The sequence below is a fragment of the Elephas maximus genome, chromosome 21 (assembly GCF_024166365.1).
Source record: "Elephas maximus indicus isolate mEleMax1 chromosome 21, mEleMax1 primary haplotype, whole genome shotgun sequence".
Classification (NCBI taxonomy): domain Eukaryota; kingdom Metazoa; phylum Chordata; class Mammalia; order Proboscidea; family Elephantidae; genus Elephas; species Elephas maximus.
In genome coordinates, this window is record NC_064839.1 from 74,044,089 (window position 1) to 74,069,715 (window position 25,627).

The window sequence follows — 25,627 nt, forward strand, 5'->3', positions numbered from 1 at the left end:
GGTATACAAATAATACTGGTTTGAAAAGAAAGAAAGTTATTCTTCAACCCGGCAGACTCACCCCAATTTTACTTTTGCTATCATAAAGATTGACACAATGAAGTCTGTAGATATTGTCAAAGAACTGCTGTGGTCAGTGGAGTGGCAAGAGAGATTATAATACCTGACATGGCAATTTGAAATGGCACTGGTACCCAGCCAAGAGAATTATGTTACCTGGCCAAGTTATGAGAGCACTAATGGGGTAGGTTATTCTTGAAGATCAGACAGGAAAATGATGGTAACCAGCAAAGTCACACACATGCAGACTGCCTATTAGGGATTGTCACACATATCAGAGAAACAATGGCCGCTGCCAGGCATTTCAGGGCCAAGTGGAGCAGGGATGACACCAACACAGTGTACCTATTCCCATGAGACATTTTCTAGAGACTCACGTGACTATTTGCAAAGACTTTTAAGATGGTACTGGAGGTTGAAGAATGTCCAGATGGTGTCAAGGATACTGTAAACTACGAATTGTTACTGTTAATCTCATCTGGACTCACTGCTGTTGAGGCACTAATACATTCAGGAATCAAGGATAAACCAGGAATATACAGTTACCTGCCCCAGCTATTTTCCTGAGTAACAGCTAAGTTGTATCCACACTTTTCTGATAACAGTGTAGAAAGCAAAGTGATGCTTATCCTCCTGTCACTCCTGACGTTATCCTGATCTCTCCAGGGTTTAAGAAAAACATCATAAGCTAGAATCTTTATCATCAAATTAATGTAAGGTATCCTGCAATATTTTTTTTTTATCCTGCAAAGAAACACAAAATAAGGAAAAGATGGAAGAAATCATCTTGTACAAAAGGCCAAGGTATTTGTTCATAAGAAATAAAGCTATATTTTAAAAAGAAATATCAACCATTTGTGTAGACTAAAACAGAGCTGGTCAGAAATCAACCTTCAGGAACACAAGGATTCAGGTCACTTCTACCTGTGACATTACCTTTTGCAACTCACGGAAAGGGCATTGACAAATATACATGTGATCATACTAAGGGTGAAGTACATCATTTCCACCCTTGTTGCATCAGCTGGAACCCAATCAATGATCTAAACCTACCGAAATGGAGGCAAATTTAGTTATCTTGTACATCCAGGAAGAGAAATTGAGACTCAGACAGCCAGTGTCTGCCTTGCATGCATTTGACTTTAGATACTTAAGGAGCAGATCAGCTACAACATGGACTAGAAGGGTTTTTTTCTTGGTAACCCCAACCCTGACCTCCATCTCTATCCATTAGACCAAATTCATCTCATCTCTGAGAGGAACCAGCAGATATTTGGTGGATCTCATTCCTTTGCACGGAAACAGTAATTGGGCAGTGGCACACTATGCTAACAATTCAATTTGTGAAGGTATTAGTATTTTAAGACACCATAGAGGATAGAGGCTGAAATTAAATATTTCATTAGGTTAAGATGGCAGATCTTGGGGTGTAGATAAAGGAATTAAAGGAAGAGAGATGAGGAAATCAGTTACAAGATGGATGAGGGGAATGTACAGAGTTAGTTAACAGAAGTTAGCATGGAACACCCCATAAAGACTTGGTGGTAATCCAGTGGGATATACACAACCTACATACACATGTACACACAGATATATGTGGCCTACGCTATGAGAGTTCACCTGTGTGGCCAAGGGATCAGAGCAACAAGACTAAGTAGATCAATGGCACAATAATACTCTAACACAAAACCTGCAATATTGTTCAATTTGTATGGTTTTATAGAAATCATAATGAGAGGAGGTAGTCCTTTGGATGGCCCAAATGGCTATAGTTACTCCCCTCTGCACCCCCAGCTCCTTTAGGCTTTGGAAAAAACCACTGCACCTTCCCCTCTGAAACTTAATGGTGGTTTGTCTAAATAAGCAGCAGGGCTAAAGATATACAATTCCAGACTGGCACCCACATGTCTAACTAACCCCCTTCAGGTGATCAGCAGGGGGTGGTGGGGGGGATTTGGTTATGCTCTGTGCAGTGAAACATGCAACCCCTGGAGTATAAAACTAGATGAGGGAAAATCCGCTGGGTCTTTTACCCACAGTGCAAAGAGAGTGGACATGTTTGGAAGGTTTCCATCTCTGCTCGGACTGCTTTTGAGCCAGGGAGGGCCACTCATGATGCTACTTTTCTGGTTGTATGCTGCCTTTCGTTTGTAAGTAATTACAATGGCTTTCACTGTTGCCAACAGCGTGTCTTGTGTGTATGAACTGATTGTGCTAAATGGACATAACACCTATGGAGTGTTTGGTGCCACTGGGTGGAATTCTCATCCCAGTACTCTGGTGGTTGCTTGGAATCTGGAGACAGTCTTTAAGGAAACCTACAAGTGTAATGTAATCAGAATCACTTCAACAGAGGTGGGGCCAAGATGGGGAGTAGTTAGATGATTCCTGTGGTACCTCTTAAAACAAAGACCCAAGAAAACAAGTGAATCGATTATATATGACAATCTAAGAACCCTGAATGTCAAAGGCAAAGTTGAAGAATTGCACTGAGCAGCAGGGGGAGGAAGAGGCAGCTCAGAAGCAGTGAGGAGGTGCCAGACCTGACCTAATGGGAAACAGCCCTGCGGGCTGGATCTACTGGCATGTGCGATGAGGCAAACAGTGGCACTCAAGAAGTGTTTTCCACATCGGGAGAGACTGAGCGGCGGAGAATTTGCTCAGCCCTCCAGAACTGGCAAGAAGTGGTTCTCAATTTGCAAAAGATAAGTACATGTGCCTAACCTACCACATGGATCAAAAAACACACCCTTTGAGAAGAACCTATCTCCCACTTACCTGCCCTCTCTGCTCTGCAGTGTGTCCAGGATGGCTTCAGTGATTTTCACATCCCCTGAGCCAGAAGTAGGACCCCTCATGCACCCTGAGCCATTCTCTTGGCTTTGGAGAGGGAACAAATTAACAAGCAGGAAAAAATAATATGCCAGCCCTGCTAAGCTGGGAACTCAGGGCAGACACAGCTCCTTTGCCTGGGCATAGGCATAAGGGATCCACAGACTTTGAATGCCTTATACCACTGTATAGACCTGTGTGGGCCCATTTCAACAGTGTAGGCCCTCATTAGCACAGTACAACAGGGTATATACCTGTAGCCTAATTTCAACTGTGCCACATATATGGTGGAGTGGTAGGCTCCTGACATTTGACACTGCTCTGCTCATCAAGCAGGGTCTGTACCTACCCACATCAGAGGCCTAAGGCTGGTGGCTCTACCTGTGCCACCTAGCCATCCACAACAGGGCCCCAAAAATAAGTGGCGTCTCCCAGTTCTTATAGCCAACAGCATTGGGTGCCCATAGTTCAGCTGCAAAACCCACCCAACTGTGCACTGCACGGAACATGGACTTGCTTTTCTCTCAGACATTCAGAGGCAGCCGTCAGCCCCCTGTCTTGCTCAGCTCACGACCCCCTACTGCAGCCAGATACCTGTGCCTACTCCAATTACCTCTGCCTGCTTAGGACTGTAGGTGACAGCCTGCAACACACACTTGATCACCGACTACCTGGACACCTGAGCTGAATCCACAAAAGAAAAGTAAATAGTCTCCAGGGCTCACATATCTAATAACAGCTCTAACCACCTGGTGACAGGATGTGAGAGCTTTAAAAGTGCCGATAATCAAACTAACTCACTTGAGTGCACTATTTGGGCATATCAAAACAAAACCAAACAAGAAGCTGGGGTACAGTAAGCAAACACAAAATAAATAAATATAATAACTTATTGATGGCTTGGAGACAACACTCAATATCAAATGATACGAAAGGGCAGACCGTGGTGGCTTCAGCAAGCCATCAAAACAAAGAATCAAAAAATCTGGACAAAGAAAATTTTTTGGAATTACCAGAGGTAGAATTCAAAAGATTAATATACAGAGCTCTTAAATAGATCTTGAAGGAGATCAGGGAAAACGCAGATCAAGCCAAGGAACAAAATGACAAAGCAAAAGAGGAACTCAAGAAGGTTATGCAAGAGCATAATGATAAATTTAACAGGCTGCAAGAATCCATAGAGAGACAGCAAACAGAAACACAAAAGATTAATGATAAAATTTCAGAATGAGACAACTCAATAGAAAGTCATAGGAGCAGAATTGAAGCAATGGAGGTCAGAATTAATGACATTGAAGATAAAGCACTTGACATTAACATGTTAGAGGAAAAATCAGATAAAAGAATTTTAAAAAATGAAAAAACCCTAAGAGTTATGTGGGACTGTATCAAGAGGAATAACCTAAGAGTGATTGGAGTACAAGAATAGAGGGGGATAACAGAAAATACAGACAGCAATGTTGAACATTTCTTGGCAGAAAACTACTTTGATATCATGACAGATGAGGAGATATCCACTCAAGAAGCTCATTGAATCCCACACAAGGTAGATCCCAAAAGATAGTCACCAAGACATAGTATAATCAGACATCCCAAAGTCAAAGATAAAGAGGGAATTTTAAGAGTGGCTAGGGATAAACGGCAGTGGGTTTGGTTTGGTTTTGGAGTTAGGGATAAAAAAAAAGTCATCTACAAAGGAAAGTCGATAAGACTAAGCTTGGACTACTCAGCAGAAACCATACAGGCTAGAAGGTAATGGGATGACATATATAAAGAAGGAAAAAAAAAAAAAATGCCAGCTAAGAATTACATATCCATCAAAACTGTCTCTCAAATATGAAGGTGAAATGAGGGTATTTCCAGATAAACAGAAGTTTAGGGAATTTGTAAAAACCAAACCAAAATTATGGTAAATACTAAAAGGAGTCCTCTGGTTGGAAAATCAATAACATCCGATAACAACCCAAGACTAGAACACAGGACAGGACAACCAGATATCAACCCAGATACAGAAATCACTAAAAAAGCTAAAACACTGAAAATAGGGAAACAGAGACATCAATATGAAAAGATGACAACATTAAAACAAAAAAGAGGGAATAAATAATGTAGTCATAGATTTTTCATATGGAGAGGAAGTTAAGGCAATATAAAGAAATAAAAGATTGGTTTAAACTTAAAAAAACAGAGGTAAAATTTAAGGTAACCACAAAGGAAACTAACAATCCTACACATCAAAAAAAAAAAAAGTAAAGACTCAACAAATACAAAATCAACAACAACGAAAAAGATGGAAAGAAAATAAAGAATAACGACTCAGCATGGAAAATTAAGGGGAACAAAGAAACTGTCAACAACACACACACACAAAAATACATCAAAATGACAGCATTAAACTCATACCTGTCAATAATCACAGTGAATGTTAATGGAGTAAGTGCACCAATAAAGAGACAGAGAGTGGTAGAACGGGCAAAAAACCCCCAAAAAACAAAAAACCATGATCTATCTACATGCTGCCTGCAAGAGACACACCTTAGACATAGAGACACAAACTAAAACTCAAAGGATGGAAAAATATATATCAAGGAAACAAAATCAAAAAAGAGCAGGAGTGGCAATATTAATCTCTGACAAAATAGACTTTAAAGTAAAATCCACCGCAAAGGGTAAGGAAAGACACTATACGATGATTAAACGGTCAATACACAAGGGAGATGTAATCATAATAAATATTTATGCACCCAATGATATGGCTTCTCGATACACAAAGCAAACTGTAACACCGCTGAAAAGAGAAATAGCTCCCTAGTGATAGTAGGAGACTTCAACACACCGCTTCTGGTGAAGGAGAGAACATTCAGAAAGGAGCTCAGTAAAGACAAGGAAGATCTAAATGCCACACTCAACCAACTTGACCTCATAAACATATACGGAAAACTCTACCCAACAGCAGTCAAATATACTTTCTTTTCCAACGCACATGGAACATTCTCCAGAATAGACTGCATACTAGATCATAAAGCAAGCCTTAACAGAATCCAAAGCATTGAAATATTGCAAAGCATCTTTTCTGACCACAAAAACTGAAAAAGCAGAAATCAATAACAGAAAAAGTAAGGAAAAAAAAAATCAAACACATAGAAATTGAGCAACACCTTGATTAAAAACTGCTGGGTTGTAGAAGAAATTAAGGACAGAATAAAGAAATTCACATTATCAAATGAGAGTGAAAACACATCCTAACACAAGCTTTGGGACACAGCAAAAGCAGTGTTCAGAGGTTGATTTATAGCAATAAATGCACACGTTCAAAAAGAAGAAAAGGCCAAAGAATTAATCCTACAACCTAAACAAATAGAGCAACAGAAGAAGCCCACGGGCACAAGAATAAAGCAAATAATAAAAACTAGAGCAGAATTAAATGAAATAGAGAATAGAAAAACAGCTGGAAGAGTTTACAAGAACAAAATTTGGTTCTTTGAAAAGATCAACAAAATCAATAAACCACTGGCCAAACTGACAAAAGAAAAACAGGAGAGGAAGCAAATAACCCAAATAAGTAATGAGATGGGTGATATCACAACAGACCCAGCTAAAATAATAACAGAATACTATGAAAAATTGTACTCAAACAAATTTGAAAACCTAAACACACTACCCAAGCTAACACAAACAGAGGTAGAACTACTAAATAAACCTATAAGAAAATAAGAGATTGAAAGGTAATTGAAAAACTACCAACCCCCTCCCCCCCCCCCCCAAAAAAAGCCCTGGCCATGACTGCTTCACTGGAGAGTTCTACCAAACTTTCAGAGAAGAGTTAACACCACTACTACTAAAGGTATTTCAGAGCATAGAAATGGATGGAATACTCCCAAACTCATTCTATAGAAGCCAGCATAACCCTGATACCAAAACAAGGTAAAGACACCACAAAAAAAGAGAATTAGAGACCAATATCCCTCATAAACATAGATGCAAAAATTCTCAACAAAATTCTAGCCAAGAGAATTCGACAACATATCAAAAAAGTAATTCACCATGACCAAGTGGGGTTCATACCAGGTATGCAGGGATGGTTCAACATTAGAAAAACAATCAGTGTAATCCATCACATAAATAAAACAAAAGACAAGAACCACGTGATCTTATCAATTGATGCAGAAAAGGCATTTGACAAAGTCCGACACCCACTCATGATAAAAAACTCTCAGCAAAATAGAAATAGAAGGGAAATTCCTGAACATAATAAAGGGCATTTATACATCATCATACTACATCTAAAGCATTCCCCTTTAGAACGAGAACCAGGCAAGGATGCCCTCTATCACCACTCTTATTCAACATTGCGCTGGATGACCTAGCCAGAGCAACTGGGCTAGAAAAAGAATTAAAGGGCATCCAAATTGGTAAGGAAGAAGTAAAAGTATGTCTATTTGCAGATGATATGATCTTATACACAGAAAAACCCAAAGAATCCACAAGAAAACCACTGGAACTAATAGAAGAGTTCAGCAGATTATCAAGACATAAGAAAAAACAAACAAAAGTCAGTTGTATTCCTCTACACCAACAAAGAGTACATTGAAGAGGAAATCTCCAAATCAATAACATTCACAATAGCCCCCAAGAAGATAAAATACTTAGGAAAAAATCTAACCAGAGATGTAAAAGACCTATACAAAGAAAACTATAAGACACTACTGCAAGAAACCAAAAGAGACCCGCATAAGTGGAAAAACATACCTTGCTCATGGATAGGAAGACTCAACATTGTGAAAATGTTAATTCTACCCAAAATGTTCTACAGATACAGTGCAAACCTGATACGAATCCAAAGGCATTTAAAAAAAAAATTTTTTTCTTGTGTGTGTGTGTGTGTGTGCTTTAAGTTAAAGTTTATAAATCAAGTTAGACTCTTATACAAAAATTTACAAATACGTTGCCTTACTGCACTGGCTATAAGTTTCAGCACTATTTTGAATAAGAGTGGTGACAGGGGACACGTTTACCATGTTCCCTTAAGGGAGAAGGTATTAAGTCTTTCATAATTGAGTATAATGTTAGCTGTAGGTTTCTGGCATACCTTCTTTTTTTTTTTTTCTTTTTTAATTTTTATTGTGCTTTAAGTGAAAGTCTACAAATCAAGTCAGACTATCAAACAAAAATTTATAAACACCTTGATATATACTCCTAATTGCTCTCCCCCTAATGAGACAGCACACTTCTTCCCACCACTCTCTCTTTTTGTGTCCATTCCACCAGCTTCTGATCCACTCTACCCTCTCATCTCCCCTTCATACAGGAGATGCCAACATAGTCTCATGTGTCTACTTGATCCAAGAAGCTCATTCTTCCCCAGTATCATTTTCTATCCCATAGTACAGTCCAATCCCTGTCTGAAGAGTTGGCTTTGGGAATGGTTCCTGTTTTGGGCCAACAGAAGGTCTGGGGACCAGGGCCTCCAGGGTCCTTCCAGTCTCAGTCACACCATTAAGTCTGGTCTTTTTATGGGTCTGCATTCCACTGCTCTCCTGCTCCCTCAGTGGTTCTCTGTTATGTTCCTTGTTAGGGCAGTCATCGGTTGTGGCCAGGCACCATCTAGTTCTTCTGGTCTCAGGATGATGTAATCTCTGTTTTTTGTGGTCCTTTCTGTCTCTTAGGCTCATAATTGCCTTGCGTCTTTGGTGTCCTTCATTTTCCTTTGCTCCAGGTGGGTCGAGACCAATTGATGCATTTTAGATGGCTGCTTGCTAGTGTTTAAGACCCCAGACACCACTCTCCAAAGTGGGATGCAGAATGTTTTCTTAGTAGATTTTATTATGCCAGTTGACTCAGATGTTCCCTGAAACCATGGTCCCCAAACCCCTGCCACCACTATGCTGGCCTTCGAAGTGTTCAGTTTATTCAGAAACTTCTCTGCTTTCGGTTTAGTCCGGTTGTGCTGACATCTCCTGTATTGTGTGTTGTCTTTCCCTTCACCTAAAATAGTTCTTATCTACTATCTAATTAGTGAAAACCCTCTCCTTCCCTCCCTCTCTTCCCCCTCTCGTTACCATCAAAGAATATTCTCTTCTCTGTTTAAACTATTTCTCGAGTTTTTATAATAGTGGTCTTACACTATATTTGTCCTTTTGCAACTGACTAATATTACTCAGCATTAAGCCTTCAGGATTCCTCCATGTTATGAAAGTTTCACTGATTCATCATTGTTCTTTATGTGTAGTATTCCATTGTATGAAAAAAATGAGTATACCATAATTTATTTATGCATTCATCCCTTGATGGGCACCTTTTTGTCTTCCATCATAAACAGTGCTGCAATGAACACGGGTGTGCATATATCCGTTCATGTAAAGGCTCTTATTTCTGTAGGATATATCCCAAGGAGTGGGATTGCTAGATCATACGGTAGTTCTATTTCTAGTTTTTCAAGGAAGTGCCAAATCGACTTCCAAAGTGGTTGTACTATTTTACATTCCCACCAGCAGTGTGTAAGTGTTCCAGTCTCTCCACAACCTCTCCAATATTTATTATTTTGTGTTTTTTGGATTAATGCCAGTCTTGTTGGAGTGAGATGGAATTTCATTGTAGTTTCAATTTGCATTTCTCTTATGGCTAATGATCCTGAGCATTTCCTCATGTATCCATTAGCTACCTGAATGTCTTCTTTAGTGAAGTGTCTGTTCATATCCGTTGCCCATTTTTTAAATTGGGTTATTTGTCTTTTTGTAGTTGAGATTTTGCAGTATCACGTAGATTTTAGAGATCAGATGCTGATCAGAAATATCATAGCTAAAAACTTTTTCCCAGTCTGTAGGTGATCTTTTTACTGTTTTGGTGAAGTCTTTGGATGAGCATAGGCGTTTGATTTTTAGGAGCTCCCAGTTATCTGGTTTCTCTTCTGCATAGTTAGTAATGTTTTGTATACTGTTTATGCCATGATTGTGGCATTTAGATCTTCTGTGTCTTTATTGAGCTTCTTTCTGGATATTCTGTCCTTCACCGAAAGCGCTGTGTTAAAGTCTCCTACTATAATTGTGGAGCTGTCTATCTCACTTTTCATTGCTGTTAAAGTTTGTTTTATGTATCTTGCAGCCCTGTCATTGGGTGCATAAATATTTAATACGGTTATATCCTCTTGGTATATTGTCTCTTCAATCATTACGTAGTGTCCTTCCTTATCCTTTGTGGTGGATTTAACTTTAAAGCCTATTTTGTCAGAAATTAATATTGTCATTCCTACTTCTTTTTGAATGTTGTTTGCTTGATATATTTTTTTCCCATCCTTTGAGTTTTATTTTGTGTCTCAGAGTCTAAGATGTGTCTCTTGTAGGCAGCATATAGACAGATCGTGTTTTTTAATCCATTCTGCCACTCTCTGTCTCTTTATTGGTGCATTTAGTCCAATTACATTCAGCATAATTATGGATAGATACAAGTTTAGTGCTGTTATTTTGATGTCTTTTTTTGTGTGTTGTTGACAGTTTCTTTTTCCCACTTAAATTTTTTGTGCTGAGTAGTTTATCTTTTTATATTGTCTTTTCCTCTTATTTGTTGTTGATTTTGTTTCTACTGAGTTTCTATTTTTTTCTTGTATTTTATTTTGATGAGTAGGATAGTTAGTCTCCTTTGTGGTTACCTTAATATTTACCCCTATATTTCTAAGTTTAAACCTAACTTTTATTTCTTTATATTGTCTTGTCTTCCTCGCCATAAGAAAGATCTATGACACCATGTCTTAGTGCCTCTTTATTATTTTAATGTTGTCTTCTTTTATGTAATGACATAGCTGTTTCCCTGTTTTGAGCATTTTTTAATCTTGATTTATTTTTGTGGTTTCCCTGTTTGGGTTAACATCTCAATGCTCTGTCCAGTGTTCTAATCTTGGGTTGATACCTGATATTATTGATTTTCTAACCAAAGAATTCCCTTTAGTATTTCTTGTAGTTTTGGTTTGCTTTTTACAAATTCCCTAAACTTCTGTTTATCTGGGAATGTTCTAATTTCACCTTCATATTTGAGAGACAGTTTTGCTGGATATATGAACCTTGGCTGGCAACTTTTTTCATTCAATGCTTTATATAAGTCATCCTGTTGCCTTCTTGCCTGCATGGTTTCTCCCGAGTAGTCCGAGATTATTCTTATTGACTCTCCTTTGTAGGTGACTATTTGTTTATCCCTAGCTGCTCTTAAAATTCTCTCTTTATCTTTGGTTTTGGCAAGTTTGATTATAATATGTCTTGGTGACTTTCTTTTAAAACCTACCTCATATGGAGTTCGATGAGAATCTTGGATAGATATCTTCTCATCTTTCACAATATCAGGGAAGTTTTCTGCCAACAAATCTTCGAGAATTCTCTCTGTATTTTCTTTTATCCCTCCCTGCTCTGGTACTCCAATCATTCTTAGGTTATTTCACTTGATAAAATCCCCCATGATTCTTAAAGTCTCTTCATTTTTTTAAATTCTTTTATTTGATTTTTCTTCAAGTATACTGGTGCCAAGTGTTTTATCTTCAAGGTCACTAATTCTGCCTTCCACATGCTTGACTCTGCTCCTCTGGCTTTCTATTGTGTTGTCTAATTCTGTAATTTTATTGTTAATCTTCTGAATTTTTGATTGCTGTCTCTCTATGGATTCTTGCAGCTGATTAAATTTTTCCTTATGTTCTTCAATAACCTTTTTAATTTCTTCAGCTGTTTTATCTGTGTGTTCCTTGGCTTGTTCTGCATATTGGCTGATCTCATTTCTGATGTCTTGAAGAGTTCTGTATATTAATCTTTTGTATTCTGCATCCAGTAATTCCAGGAAGGCATCTTCATCCAGAAGATCCTTTGATTCTCTGTGTTGAGAGCTTGTTGAAGCAATCATGGTCTGTTTCTTTATGTAGTTTGATATTGACTGTTTTCTCTGAGCCATCTATAAGTTCTTATATTAGTTTATTTTATGTTTGCTTACTATATCGTAGTTTCTTGTTTTGTTTGGTTTGGTTTGGTCACTTGAGTGAGCTAGCTAGATTATTTTCACCTTTGGAGATCTGACATCCTGTCACCAGATGGCTACAGCTGTTATCAGGTATATGAGCTTATGAGTTCATTCACTTTTCTTGCATGGATTCAGCTCAGGTGTCCAGGTAGCTGGCCGTCTAGTGTGTGATACAGTCTCTGTCATATAGTCTTAGAGTGGCAGGGATGTTTGGTGTAGGTACCAGTATCTGATTGCAGCAGAGGGTCATGCTCTGAACAAGGCAGGTGGCTGAGAACCATCCCCCAAGTGTCTCTGAGGAAAGTGCTTCCCCATTCCCTAGAGTGTACAGGTGGGTGGGTTCTGCAGACAGACCATGGGCACCCAATACTTTTGGTTGTGAGGGCTGAGAGGTATCAGTTATCCTTGGACCCCTGTCATGGGTGGCTGGGTGACCTGAATGGAGCCACCAATCCTTAGGCCCCTGATGTGGGTAGGTGAGGACCCTGTTTAATAGGCAAAGCGGTGTCAAATATCAAACACCCAACTCTCAACCACACAGCTTCAACAGTCACAGTCTGCCAACAAGGGCCTATTCTCCTGGAATAAGCCCACACAGGTCCATGCAGGGGGAAAAGTATTCAAAGTCCACCGACTGTTTATGCCAGGACAGGAGCAGCTTCTGTCCTGAGCTACCCAGGTTAGTAGAGCTGGCAAATTATCTTTTCTCCCTGTTGTGAATTTATTCTTTCTCCAAGTCTGGAAGTATGGCTCAGGGCACTCAAATAGGCCTATCTGAGGCCCAGGGAAATCAACAGCCACAGAAGTCAACTTGCGGGTGGTGGGCATGGTAAAATATATGCAAGTACTTAGCTTTTGCCGAGAGTGCCGCTCTTCTACTCTGTGAGTAGGCTGTGCAGTTGGCTGCTTCTCCCTGAGGAATCTGCTGTCAAACTCTACTACTGGCCCACTGCAGCTGCTCCCGGGAATGGCACCTGAGGGATCCCAGCTATTCAGGTCTGGCAACTCCTTTCCGCTTCTGAACTACCTCTCTTTTCCTCTGCTGCTTAGAGTGTTTTCTAACCTTGCCTTTGATGTTCAGGGCTCCTAGCTTGTCATAAATATAATCTTTTCACTTGATTTTTTGGGCCTTTGTTGTAAGAGGGATCGCCAGAAGCATCTGGCTAGTCTGCTATCTTGTTCCCGCCTCTCCTTTTTTCTCCAACAGCATTTTTTAGTGAGATAGAGAAACAAATCACCAACTTCATATGGAAAGGCAAGAGGCCCTGGATAAGTGAAGCATTACTAAAGAAGAAGAACAATATGGGAGGGCTCACACTTCCTGATTTTAGAACTTATTATACCACCAAGGTAGTCAAAACAGCCTGGTACTGGTACAACAACAGATACATAGACCAATGGAACAGAACTGAGAATCCAGATGTAAATTCATCCACTGACAAGCAGCTGATATTTGACAAAGGCCCAAAGTCTGTTAAATGGGAAAAAGACAGTCTCTTTAACAAACGGTGCTGGAATAATTGGATATCCATCTGCAAAACAATGAAACAAGACCTATACCTCACACCATACACAAAAACTAACTCAAAATGGATCAAAGACCTACATTTAAAATCTAAAATGATAAAGATCATGGAACAAAAATAGGGGCAATGCTAGGAGCCCTAATACATGCCATAAATAGTGTATAAAACATTACTAACAATGCACAAACGCCAGAAGAGAAACTAGATAACTGGGAGCTCCTAAAAAATCAAACACTTATGCTCATCATTATGACTTCATCAAAAAAGTAAAAACACAATTTTTGGCTACAACAAATCCAATCAAGGACTAATCTCTAAAACCTACAAGATACTGCAAAACCTCGACAACAAAAGACAAATTACCCAATTAAAATATGGGCAAAGGATATGAACAGACACTTCACCAAAGAAGACATTCAGGCAGCTAACAGATACATGAGGAAATGCTCAGGATCATTAGCCATTAGAGAAATGCAAATTAAAACTACAATGAGATTCCATCTCACTCCAACAAGGCTGCCATTAACCCTAAAACACAAAACAATAAATGTTGGAGATCTTGTGGAGAGACTGGAACACTTATAGACTACTGGTGGAAATGTAAAATGGTACAACCACTTTGAAAATCAATTTGGCACTTCCTTAAAGAGCTAGAAATAGAACTACCGTATGATCCAGCAATCCCACTCCTTAGACTATATCCTAGAGAAATAAGAGCCATCACACGAATAGATATATGCACACCCATGTCCATTGTAGCACTGTTCACAATAGCAAAGAGATGGAAACAATGCAGGAAAAAACCATCAAAGGACGAACGGATAAACAAATTATGGTATATTCACACAATGGAATACTACGCAAGGATAAAGAACAATGATGAATCCTTGAAACATTTCACAACATGGATGAATCTGGAAGACATTGTGCTGAGTGAAATTAGTCAGTCACAAAAGGACAAATATTGTATGAGACCACTATTCTAAAAACTGAAGAAAATGTTTAAACAGAGAAGAAAATATTCTTTGATTGTTATGGGGGTGGGAAGGGATGCAGAGGGGTATTCACTAGCTAGATAGTAAACAAGAATTATCTTAGGTGAAAGGAAGGACAACACATAATACAGGGGATGTCAGCACAACTGGACTAAACCATGCAAGAAGTTTCCTGAACACAAGCAAATACTTCGAAGGACAGAGTAGCAGGGGCAGGGGTATAGGTGCCATTGTTTCAAGGGACATCTAGGTCAATTGGGATAATAAAGTTTACTGGGAAAATGTTCTGAACCCCATTTTGGTGAGTGGCATCTGGCGTCTTAAAAGCTAGGGAGTGACCATCTATGAGGCATCAATTTTTTCCAACCCACCTGGAGCAAAGAAGAATGAAGAACACCAAGGACATAATGAAAATATTAGATCAAGAGATAGAAAGGGGCACATAAACCAGAAACTCCATCAGCCTGAGACCAGAAGAACTAGATGGTGCCCAGCTATCACCAATGACCACCCTGTCAGGGAACACAACAGAGAGTCCCTGATGCAGCAGGAGAGAAGTGAGGTGCAGAACTCAAATTCCAGTAAAAAACCAGACTTAGTGGTTTGATCAAGACTAGAGTGGCCCCGGAAGACGGCCTCCAGACTCTTTGTTAGCCAAAGCTAAAACCATTCCTGAAGGGGCAACTCTTCAGACAAAGATTAGACTGGACTATAAGACATAAAATGATACTCAGGAAGAGTGTGCTTCTTAGCTCAAGTAGATACATGAGACTAAATGGGCACCTCCTGTCCAGAGGCAAGATGAGAAGACAGAAACAGATAGGAGCTGGCTGAATGGACATGGGAAATCCAGGATGGAAAGAAGTGAGCTGTCACATTATAGGGAGAGCAACTAGGGTCACATAACAATGTTTATATAAATGTTTATATGAGAAACTAACTTGAACTGTAAACTTTCACTTAAAACACAATTAAAAAAAAATCACTTTAACAATTTGTGTGTGTTTATGATTCAGTGTATATTTATATTAAGGAGTATTAGAAAAACAATCTGCATTTGGATTGCTTGGAGTGCAGAATGCCCTTCTCCCTGATCTCCTATGGGCCCAACTGTGGTTCAGTAATGGAATTCTCGCCCACATGGGAGACTTGGATTTGGTTTCCAGCCAATGCACCTTATACACAACCACCACCCATCTGTCAGTGAAGGCTTGCATGCTGAACAGGTCTCAGTGGAACTCCCAGACTAAGATGGAGTAGAAAGAAAGGTCTGGTGATCCACTTCTGAAAAATCAGTGAAAAACCCTATAGATCACAATGATCCCATCTGCAATCGGGATGGTGCAGGTCCAGGTAGCATTCTATTCCATTGTGCATCAAGCCACCAACTTGACGGCAGCTAATAACAACAATAACAGAGGGAGAATGAGTTGAAATGTGACTATACCCTCCCCAGAGTATAGTTAGAGACACCCTATTTAAAGGAGGGTGTAGAAGAAGGGGCATGGAGGAGGGATGAACAGCCTATCACATAAAATACAGTAGGAATTTAATGTGTGAGTAGAAGAGATTATTGATAATAATTCTTTACCCCTCCCTTTAGTTCCACCCTTTGTCATGGAACTTTGCAATTCCTCTCAACAGTGAGATATGGTGTACATCTTATTTCCTTTGCTTTGTGTTTTGCAAGTGACTTTTTTTGGCCAATAGAATGAAGCTGAATTGACTGAATGCCAGGCTCAAGCCAAGACCTCATAAGATCTTCATGTTTCTAATTGTCCTCTTGCATTTCTGCTATCGTCTTGGGAGCTACCCTGCTTATCCCAGGAGAGGATGTGCAAGCAAAGCTGAAGCACCGTATCTGAGCCCAGCCTGGATCACTGACCTCTAGGGACACTAGTGAGCCCAGCTGAAGTCTGCAGAGCTGCTCAGTCCAGCCAGTCCGCCTCAGCAGACCCTCAGATCTGTCAGATTAAATAATTGTTCCCAGCCACTGAGTTTGGGGATGGTTTATTTTGTGAAAATATTGTATTGAAATAATGGCATTCGTATCTAAGATTAGGATTAAAATGAAAACAAACAAACCTGTCGCTGGCAAGTCAGTTCCGACTCATAGTTACCCTATAAGACAGAGCAGAACTGCCGCATAGAATTTCCAAGGAATGGCTGGTGGATTTGAACTGTCAACCCTTTGGTTAGCAGCCAAGCTCTTAACCACTACACCACCAGGGCTCTAAGATTACGATTGAGGGTCTCTAATACAGAAACTCTGCTAGGCACCTGGATCTTGAGCCAGAATAAACCTCATTTCCTTAGCAAGTCTTCCCATACAATGAAACTGAGCTTTATTTACTCATGCTGATCAAATGTTAGCAGCTTGCCTACTCCCCAGCCCAGCCCAGTACTATTTACATTAAAATTTAAATTTTAAATATTTTATGTCACCATTTTTTATTGATTTCTCTGCATTTATGTTATTCTTTCTGGTGGAAAAACTGGACCCTCTACATAGCAGATTTTAGCCCAGGTTCAAAGTGAATAAATCCGGATGTTCCCTTTCTCTTTCTGAACCCATCCTCTGCCTGTTGTCTATCTCTCTAAAATATACACACCCCTTTGAATCCTACCCCATGCAGAAACTGATGGCCCACATATAATATCACTGTTCCTGTGATGGTTAATATTTTGTGTCAACTTGGCTGGGCCATGAATCTCAGTGGTTTGGCAGTTATGACGTAGTTTGGCAGCTTTTTCATGATGTAATTGCCTCCATAATGAGATCTGATAGGATATGGTCACTTCCATGATGAGATCTGTTGTGAACAGCCAATCAGTTTCCTTGGTGGTGTGGCCTGCATACAATATAGGTGGATTTCCTGGCATGGCTCGTTAGCTTTTGCTCACTTTGGATCCCGCACCTTGCTCCTGTTCATCTGACCCCCGGTTCTTGGGGCTTAAACTAGTAGCTTACTTGTTAATTTGTGAGTCAGGAGAAGCCTCCAGCCTGACTCACGAACTTGGGACTTTCCAGACTCTACAACTGCACTTTGTTTCTCTAGAGAACCCAGTCTAAGACAGTTTCAGAAACTAAATGTTGACAATTTTTCCCAAATTCGAAGTTTTCCAAGACCCCAATGTAGTTCAGGAGACCTACCAGAAAATATACATACTGTTTTCTTTTATCTAGTATAATTCAGGAACCCTAGAGGCAGAGTGGTTTAAGAGCTCAGCTTCTCTGAGCACTTCCATTAGTTAAAATCCATGACATTCAACAAAACTCCCGTTCTAATATCGGACAAGTCTCATAAGAGAAATCTGTACTAGAAGGAGACATAATTTGTTAAAATATTTCCTTCTGTGATAGCTCTACAGATTTAACTCTGGAAGATAAATACATAGTTCTCCAAACAATTTATAACTTTTAGAAACCCCAGCTTGTTTCTATGTCAAATTTAATTAAAATGATACACTTTCTATCACAACAGAGCCTCAAATGGAATGTGGTAGTTAACTCTTCTCTAGCATATTTCTCTCATCAAGAAAGTTAAGTTTAAGTAACTTGGATTTGGGTCACTTTACAGGTTAGGGTATTTTATATTTGTTTAAGATGCCTACATTTTAAAATAAAACCCCAAATTTTCCTTTTCGATTAAGGCCTCACTGAAATATAAAACAAAATGTTCTTGTCTTACCTGCTTTAAGAATCTCAATAAAAGAGTTTTGTGGATTCTTAAAACTACTGGGAGGCATTTATAGAATAACTAAGGCAAAATATTTTCCTTAATGAAAAAGAAATAATAGGTTTAAGAAATTTCAAAGGAAACAACTTTAGTCCATTCTCCCTACTCTAAACCTCATCTGATATTTGAAATTTGTTTACTAAATTTCTTATTTAACATCTTTTTCTACACAATATAGATAAACACTGTTATAAAAAATAAATTTGATTAATGTCTAAGAAAAATTTCCATTATACCTTTAAGCAATGAAGCAACTTTATTGATTATATACAAATCAGTATATTTTTATCACTGAGACAAATATTATAAACAAGGCTGAAAGCAATCATTTCTTCTTATCATTCTGAGTCTCATCATATTCCTAAATCTGACACATACGTAACTAGAATAGCAACATTAGAGGGAAAATTAGATTTAAATTAAACAACATTCTCTCCTATTTCATATGTAATCTCTGGAGAGTTTAAGAATCTGGACATTCTGTTCCTGCTCTCTTTTGGGAAAGTTTCTTGTCCTGGTTAAGTTTCGACAGATTGTAGTCATGCAAAAACAAGATTTGACTCCCTATCTCTGGGCAACCAAAGAACTGACCATCTGGACTCTTGATTTGATAAAAACTTCTAGAGAGCCAGAAAAACCCTGGCAAATAAAACAACATAGCTCAAATGGAACACAGAAAAATTCTCAGACATATTTCATTCAAACCTTTTTTTTTTTTTTATAAACAACTTAGATTTTTTACACACACACACTTAAAATTCCAAGGAGGCTTTGGATTCAACTGTTAAGAATGGTGATTTAGGTGACCATGTAATTTATCATCTTAATCAGGACATTTTTTTAAAGGTAAAAACATGCTATTAGTTATTACACAGAGAACAACATAAGCCATGACTATCCCTGACAATTCACACACTGCAGTAACCCTAATGATGAAGAAAGGCTAATTGAGAGATATTCTCTTGGTTAAATAAATATACGATGAGAAAATAAAGTATTAATGCATGTTTACGGTGTTACCTCTAAAATTAACAAATTTTAATGTTCACCCTAGCTATGATCCAGTAATTTCTTCTATTGTAAATCCTGACCAATTATCCAAACCTTAAAATGGTCTTGAGAGAAAATCACTTGCCAGGAGGTTTATTTGGATCCTGCTTGATGTGGTAGGAGAAAATCCTTGCCAAACAAGTAATCATAGGTATCATTTCTGCAGCACGAACTCCACATATTAAAAAAGGAAGTATTATCTTTACAGAATTGAAAACTTATTAAAACTTGATATCCCAAGAGAACGATTGTTTCTGAAAATTCTTCAAGAGTATTGACTTATTAATTTAGAATTTGGTCTCACTGTTCTAAAAAAGACTTAAGTGAATACAACAATAATTTTCCAGCCTTTCTCCATTCAGAATTCACACATAAAGGAAACCAAAACTGTACAAGAGGTGGGAGGAATGAGATATTTGTTTTGTGAGGAAGGTGGAATCATTCTGATTCAGAAAGAAAGTGAGTGAATCCTCAGAGACTGAAAGGGAGGAGTGATGACAGAACTCGAGAATTGTTCAACACAATTGCCCTCCTGTAGGCTGTGACAGTTAGTTTAGTCAACTTGGCTAGGTCATATACACAGTTATTTAAGCAAACACTAGGGCACTGTATCAAAAAGAATCTGTGGACATTCAACCATCTGAGGAGGTAGCATATGATCAAGAACTAATGGTACCGAAGGAAGAAGTTGAAGCTGCACTGAAGGCACTGGCAAAAAACAAGGATCCAATAATGGACACAATACCAATTGAGATGTTCTGAAAAATGAATACAACACTGGAGATGATCACTTGTCTAAGCCAAGAAATTTCTAAGAGAGCTACCTGACCAACTGACTGGAAGAGGTACATATTTGTGCCCATTCAAAAGAAAGGTGATCCAATAGAATGTGAAGTTATTGAAAAGTATTATTAATATCACAAGCAATAAAATTTTGCTGAAGATAATTCAAAAACAGTTGCAGCAGTACATTAACAGGGAACAGCTAGAAATTCAAGCTGAATTCAGAAGAGGATGTGGAATGAGGGTTATCATTGCTGATGTCAGATTGAGCTAGGCTGAAAGCAAAGAATACCCGAAAGATGTTTACCTCTGTTTTATTGACTACATGAAGGTATTCAACTGAGTGGGTCATAACAAATTATGGATAACATTGTGAAGAATGGGAATTCCAGAACACTTAATTGTGTTCATGCAAAACTTGTATACAGACCAAGAGGCAGTCATTTGAACAACACAAGGGGATACTGTATAGGTCAAAATGAAGAAAGGTGTGCATCAGGGTTGTATCCTTTCACCACAATTATTCAGCCTGTATGTTGAGCAAATAATCTGAGAAACTGGACTGTCTGGAGAAGACTGTGGCATCAGGATTGGTGAAAGATTCGTTAACAACTTGCAATATGCAGATGACACAACCTTGCTTGCTGAAAGGGAAGAAGACTTGAAGCTCTTACTGATGAAAACCAATGATCGTAGCCTTCGGAAAGAAAACAAAAATCCTCACAATTGGACCAATAAGCAACATCATGATAAATGGAGAAAAAATTGAAATGGTCAAGGATTTCATTTTACTTGGATCGACAATCAACACCCTTGGAAGCAGCAGTCAAGAAATGACGTATTGCATTGGGCAAATCTGATGTACAGGACCTCTTATAGTGTTGAAAAGCAAAGATGTCGCTTTGGGGACTAAGGTGTGCCTGATTCAAACCATGATATTTCAATCACCTCATATGCATGCGAAAGCTGGACAATAAGGAAGACAGAAGAAGAATTGACGCCTTTGAATTATGATGTTTGTGAAGAATATTGAATATACCATTGAATATATCACATGTCTTTTCCCTTTATACTTTATTCCAATTATTGCTGCAGTAAATTTACCTTGGCTTATTGGGTATCTCTTGCTTTCTGCCCTGGTTCATGGAACGTCTTGATACCTGTTCATTTATAAATCTGAGAGTATCAGAGAGTTAAGAAAACATGGGGCAGCCTTGACCAGTGGGAAACAGAAGTCAGTGAATAAAAACTCCTTCTTTTATATCTCAAGTTGTCAATTCTAATATGTATTCTACCCAGCTCTTCAGAAATACAAGACTGAATTCCAGTTACCCACATTGGTGACCAACTCAACATGAATCCTAGAATTGACTTTCTCTCTTTTTGCACTGCAGTCTTCTCAGAGCCAAAGTGTTTTACTCTAGGATAATTTTCCCTTTCTTTCCTTCAAAAAAAGAAAAAAAATACATACACGCAATCCCTTGTCTTAGGCTGTATTTTGAAGAGAACCTAGGCTGAAATGACAGTGTAAGGAAAAATGACAGAGTGGTGCAAGACTTCTCTTGAGGACACTTAAGGTCTGAGGACTATTTTGTATAGCTAAAGAGAAGGTTAATTTTCCTATAAACTTACTCTAGAGGGAACAGAGTCAGATTTCTTTTGATTTAAAAATGTAGAGAATGGCGACATTTATTGGCTTCAAACATCATAGAATAATTTACTTATTTCTAGTAAGTTATGTTTAGCATAGCAATTCAAGTTCTTAGGTCTGTCACTGGATGTGTTCTTTCTGCAAAAGTCATTCAGAAATAAGATATATCACCAAACCTATCAAATTCTCCCCAACATTCACTAGGGTTAACCATATGAAATTGCCATTTGTCTAAGTCAGATGAAAAAATAGTACAAACACATATTAGAAAAAAGCTGACAGACAAGGCTAAAGAAAAAACTCTTGAAAATTAAAACAGAAAAATATCCTATTACATATAGGGGACAGCAGTAAAAATGAAGGCTGACTTTGCATCAGAAACAATGAAAGCAAAAAGCCAATGAAATTGCATCTTTAAAGTGTTGTCAGGGAAAAGAAACTGTCAGCAAAGAATTCTGATTTTGGAGAAAATGCCTTTCAAAACCAAATAAAAACATTTTGAGACAAAAGAAAACTGATAAGACTATTTCACCAAAAAACTGCTATAAGAAATATTAAAACAGGAATTTGGACTTAAAAGAAGGAACCCAGAGCACTAGGAATGGCAAATATTTGTGTAAATTAAATACATATATATATATTTTTCTTTTCTTCTTTTAGTTTCCTTAAAAGCCTAATGTTTAAAGCAAAAATAATGTAAATAATATTCAGAGGTTTTTAATCAATGTGAATTAATATACATGACTAAAATAACACAAAGAACAGAGGGTCAACAAAATTAACTGTTGTAATATTTGTACATTTGTGAAATATGAAGTGGTAAAATATTAATCTTAAATAAAGATAATATAAGTTGTCATGTATTAATTCCCTTGAGCAACCACCAACATCATAAAAGTGGTACAGCTGTAAATTCAATAGTGTAAATAAGGTGAATTATTACAAAATATTTTATGAACCCAAAATAGATAGGAAAAAAGGAATAGAACAAAGAAATAGATGGAAATAATAAAAATAAATAGAAGTTCAATAGATTTAAGCTGAACCACATCAATATTTTAAAAAATATAAATAGAATAAACATTCCAATTAAAAAGCATATAATTGTCAGACAAGGTAAAAATGCAAGATTCAACTATTTCTGGACTACATGAGTTACAATTTAAATATAAAGACACAAATCAATGGAAAGAAAAATTTAAACTATGTAGATGGCAGGGATAACAAAGATAGATTGGCTATTTTAATATCAAGCAATATTGATTTCAAAACATATGTATGGCCTGAGGAATGATGTGGAGCGAGCCGCCTGGGTTTTCTTTTTGTGTCACATATCCTGGACTAAGTCCCCTGGAAACATTAACAGGTGAAACAAAAAAAGGCCCAACAAAATACTGCTCTCTCTAGTAAAATGACCAGGAAAGAGGCAGCCGAGCAAAAAAAGACAACTTACAGACATTAACTGACATGTTCAAACCAAAACCTACAGAAAAAAAACTACCCCCCCCCCACAGCCAACTTCATTCATTAAAGGCCAAATAGTTAGCCTAGTTTGCTCAGATATAACCAGGTGTTCCTCACCTCCCTTCTGCGTGTCAGAGGTCAAGTGCAGAGCCAGGACTTTTATAGCCCTGTGGCGGTAACAGGGCTTTCCCCCTGTAGTATCAGTTGAGACCATGAACTTCCATCAGGAGGTAGCTTGAACTTCCATCCATTTTACCTCCCTCTGGGGGTGATGTCCAAGGAAGCCCTGCTTTTCCATCATTTGTGGTAGCAAGGCCATAAGAGAAGAAGTAACAAAAATCCCTAGCTTTCCCAGTAAGGGTATCATCAGAGGCCTGGTGAAGAGCCTGAATTCCCACTGCTGTTGAGCAGTAATGAATGTGTGTTCTTCCACTCCTACCTACAAGTGCCATCAACGGAAGCTGTCTTAGTTATCCGGCGCTGCTATACCAGAAATACCACAAGAAGAGGGCTTTAACAAACAGAAGTTTATTCTCTCACAGTCTAGTAGGCTAGAAGTCCAAATTCAGGGTGCCAGCTCAGAGGGAAGGCTTTCCCTCTCTGTCACTCTGGAGGAAGGTCCTTGTCATCAATCGTCCCCTGGTTGAGGAGCTTCTCGGGTGCAGGAACCTCGGATCCAAAGGACACACTCTGCTCCTGGCACTTTCTTGGGGGTATGACGTCTTCATGTTTCTCTGCTTGCTTCTTTCTTTTATATCTCAAAAGAGATTGGCTTAAAACACAATCTAATCGTGTAGACTGAGTCCTGCTTCACTAACATAATTGTCGGTAATCCCATCTCATTTAATATCATAGAGATAGGATTGACAACACATAGGAAAATCACATCAGATGACAAAATGGTGGACAATCACACAATACTGGGATTCATGACTAGCCAGGTTGACACACATTTTTGTGTGACACGATTCAATCTATGACAGAAGTCAAGTGAGGAAACTGTCAGTAACCTCCCGACAATAACAAAACGCTACCACCTTTCCTGTCAGCATGGCATCAGAGGAGGCCTGCTATAAAAGATTTAAATAAGATCCAGAGTCTAAAAACATAACATCAAAATGTCCAAGATTCAATGGAAAATCACTTGTACCAAAGACCAGAAAAGTCTTAACTGAGAGAAGACAATCAATAGGGGCCAACACCAAGATGGCACACATCTTAGAATTATCTACAAGTATTTTAAAGCAGCATATGCAAAAATGCTTCAAGAAACAATTACAAGCTTGAAAGAAATGAAATATATAAATATACATATATGTGTGTATATATATATATAAGCCAAAATTATGCTGTTGTTTTTGTTAGGAGGCATCCGGTTGCTTCTGACTCATAGGGACGCTGTGTACAACAGAACAAAACACTGCCCAGTCCTGCGCCATCCTCATAATCTTGATTATGCTTAAGCCCATTGTTACAGCTACTGAGTCAATTAATCTCATTGAGGGCCTTCCTCTTTTTCACTGACCCTCCACTTTACCAAGCATGATGTCCGTCTCCAGGGACCGATCCCTCCTGAAAACCCATCCAAAGTATGTGAGACAAAGTCTCACTATTCTCACTTCTAAGGAGCATTCTGGCTGTGCTTCTTTCAAGTCATATTTGTTCCTTCTTCTGGCAGTCTATAGTATATTCAGTATTCTTCACCAACATCGTAATTCAAAGGTATCAATTCTTTTTCGTTCTTCTTTATTCACTGCCCAGCTTTCACATGCGTGTGAGGCAATTGAAAATGCCATGGCTTGGATCAGGGGCATCTTAGTCTTTAAAGTGACATCTTTGCTTTTAAACACTTTAAAGAGGTCTTTTGCAGCAGATTTGCCCAAAGCAATGTGTTGTTTAATTTCTTGACTGCTGCTTCCATGGGTGTTGATTGTGGATCCAAGTAAAATGAAATCTTTGACAACTTCAATCTTTTCTCCATTGCTCTTGCTTATTGGTCCAGTTGTGAGGACTTTGTTTTCTTTATGTTGAGGTGTAATCCATACTGAAGGCTGTAGTCTTTGGTCTTCAAAAGGCTGTAGTCTTTGATCAGCAAAAATTATATATATATATATATATATATCAACAAAAATGGAACATATAAACACAATGGAAGGAAAATTTAAAACTTAAAAACACAGTAACTGAAAAATTAAAAATAAACTCAGTGTGTATTCTGGAAAGTAGAATGAAGAGAACAGAGTAAAGAATCAATGAACCGAAAGATCAAACAATAGAAATTACCCAATCTGAACTCAATAGCAATGGATTTTGTTTTGTTTTTAACAATGCAGAGAAAATAGTCTCATAAAAATTTGTTGGGGCCTGTTGGACTATAACAAAGGATCTAATGTTTGTGTCACTGGAGATCCAAAAGCAAAAAAAAGGATGGGGTGAAAAAACATTCCAAAACATAATAGCTGAAAATGTCCCAAATTGAACAAAAGATATAAACCTACACATTCAAGAAGCTGAATAATACCCAAACAGGATAAA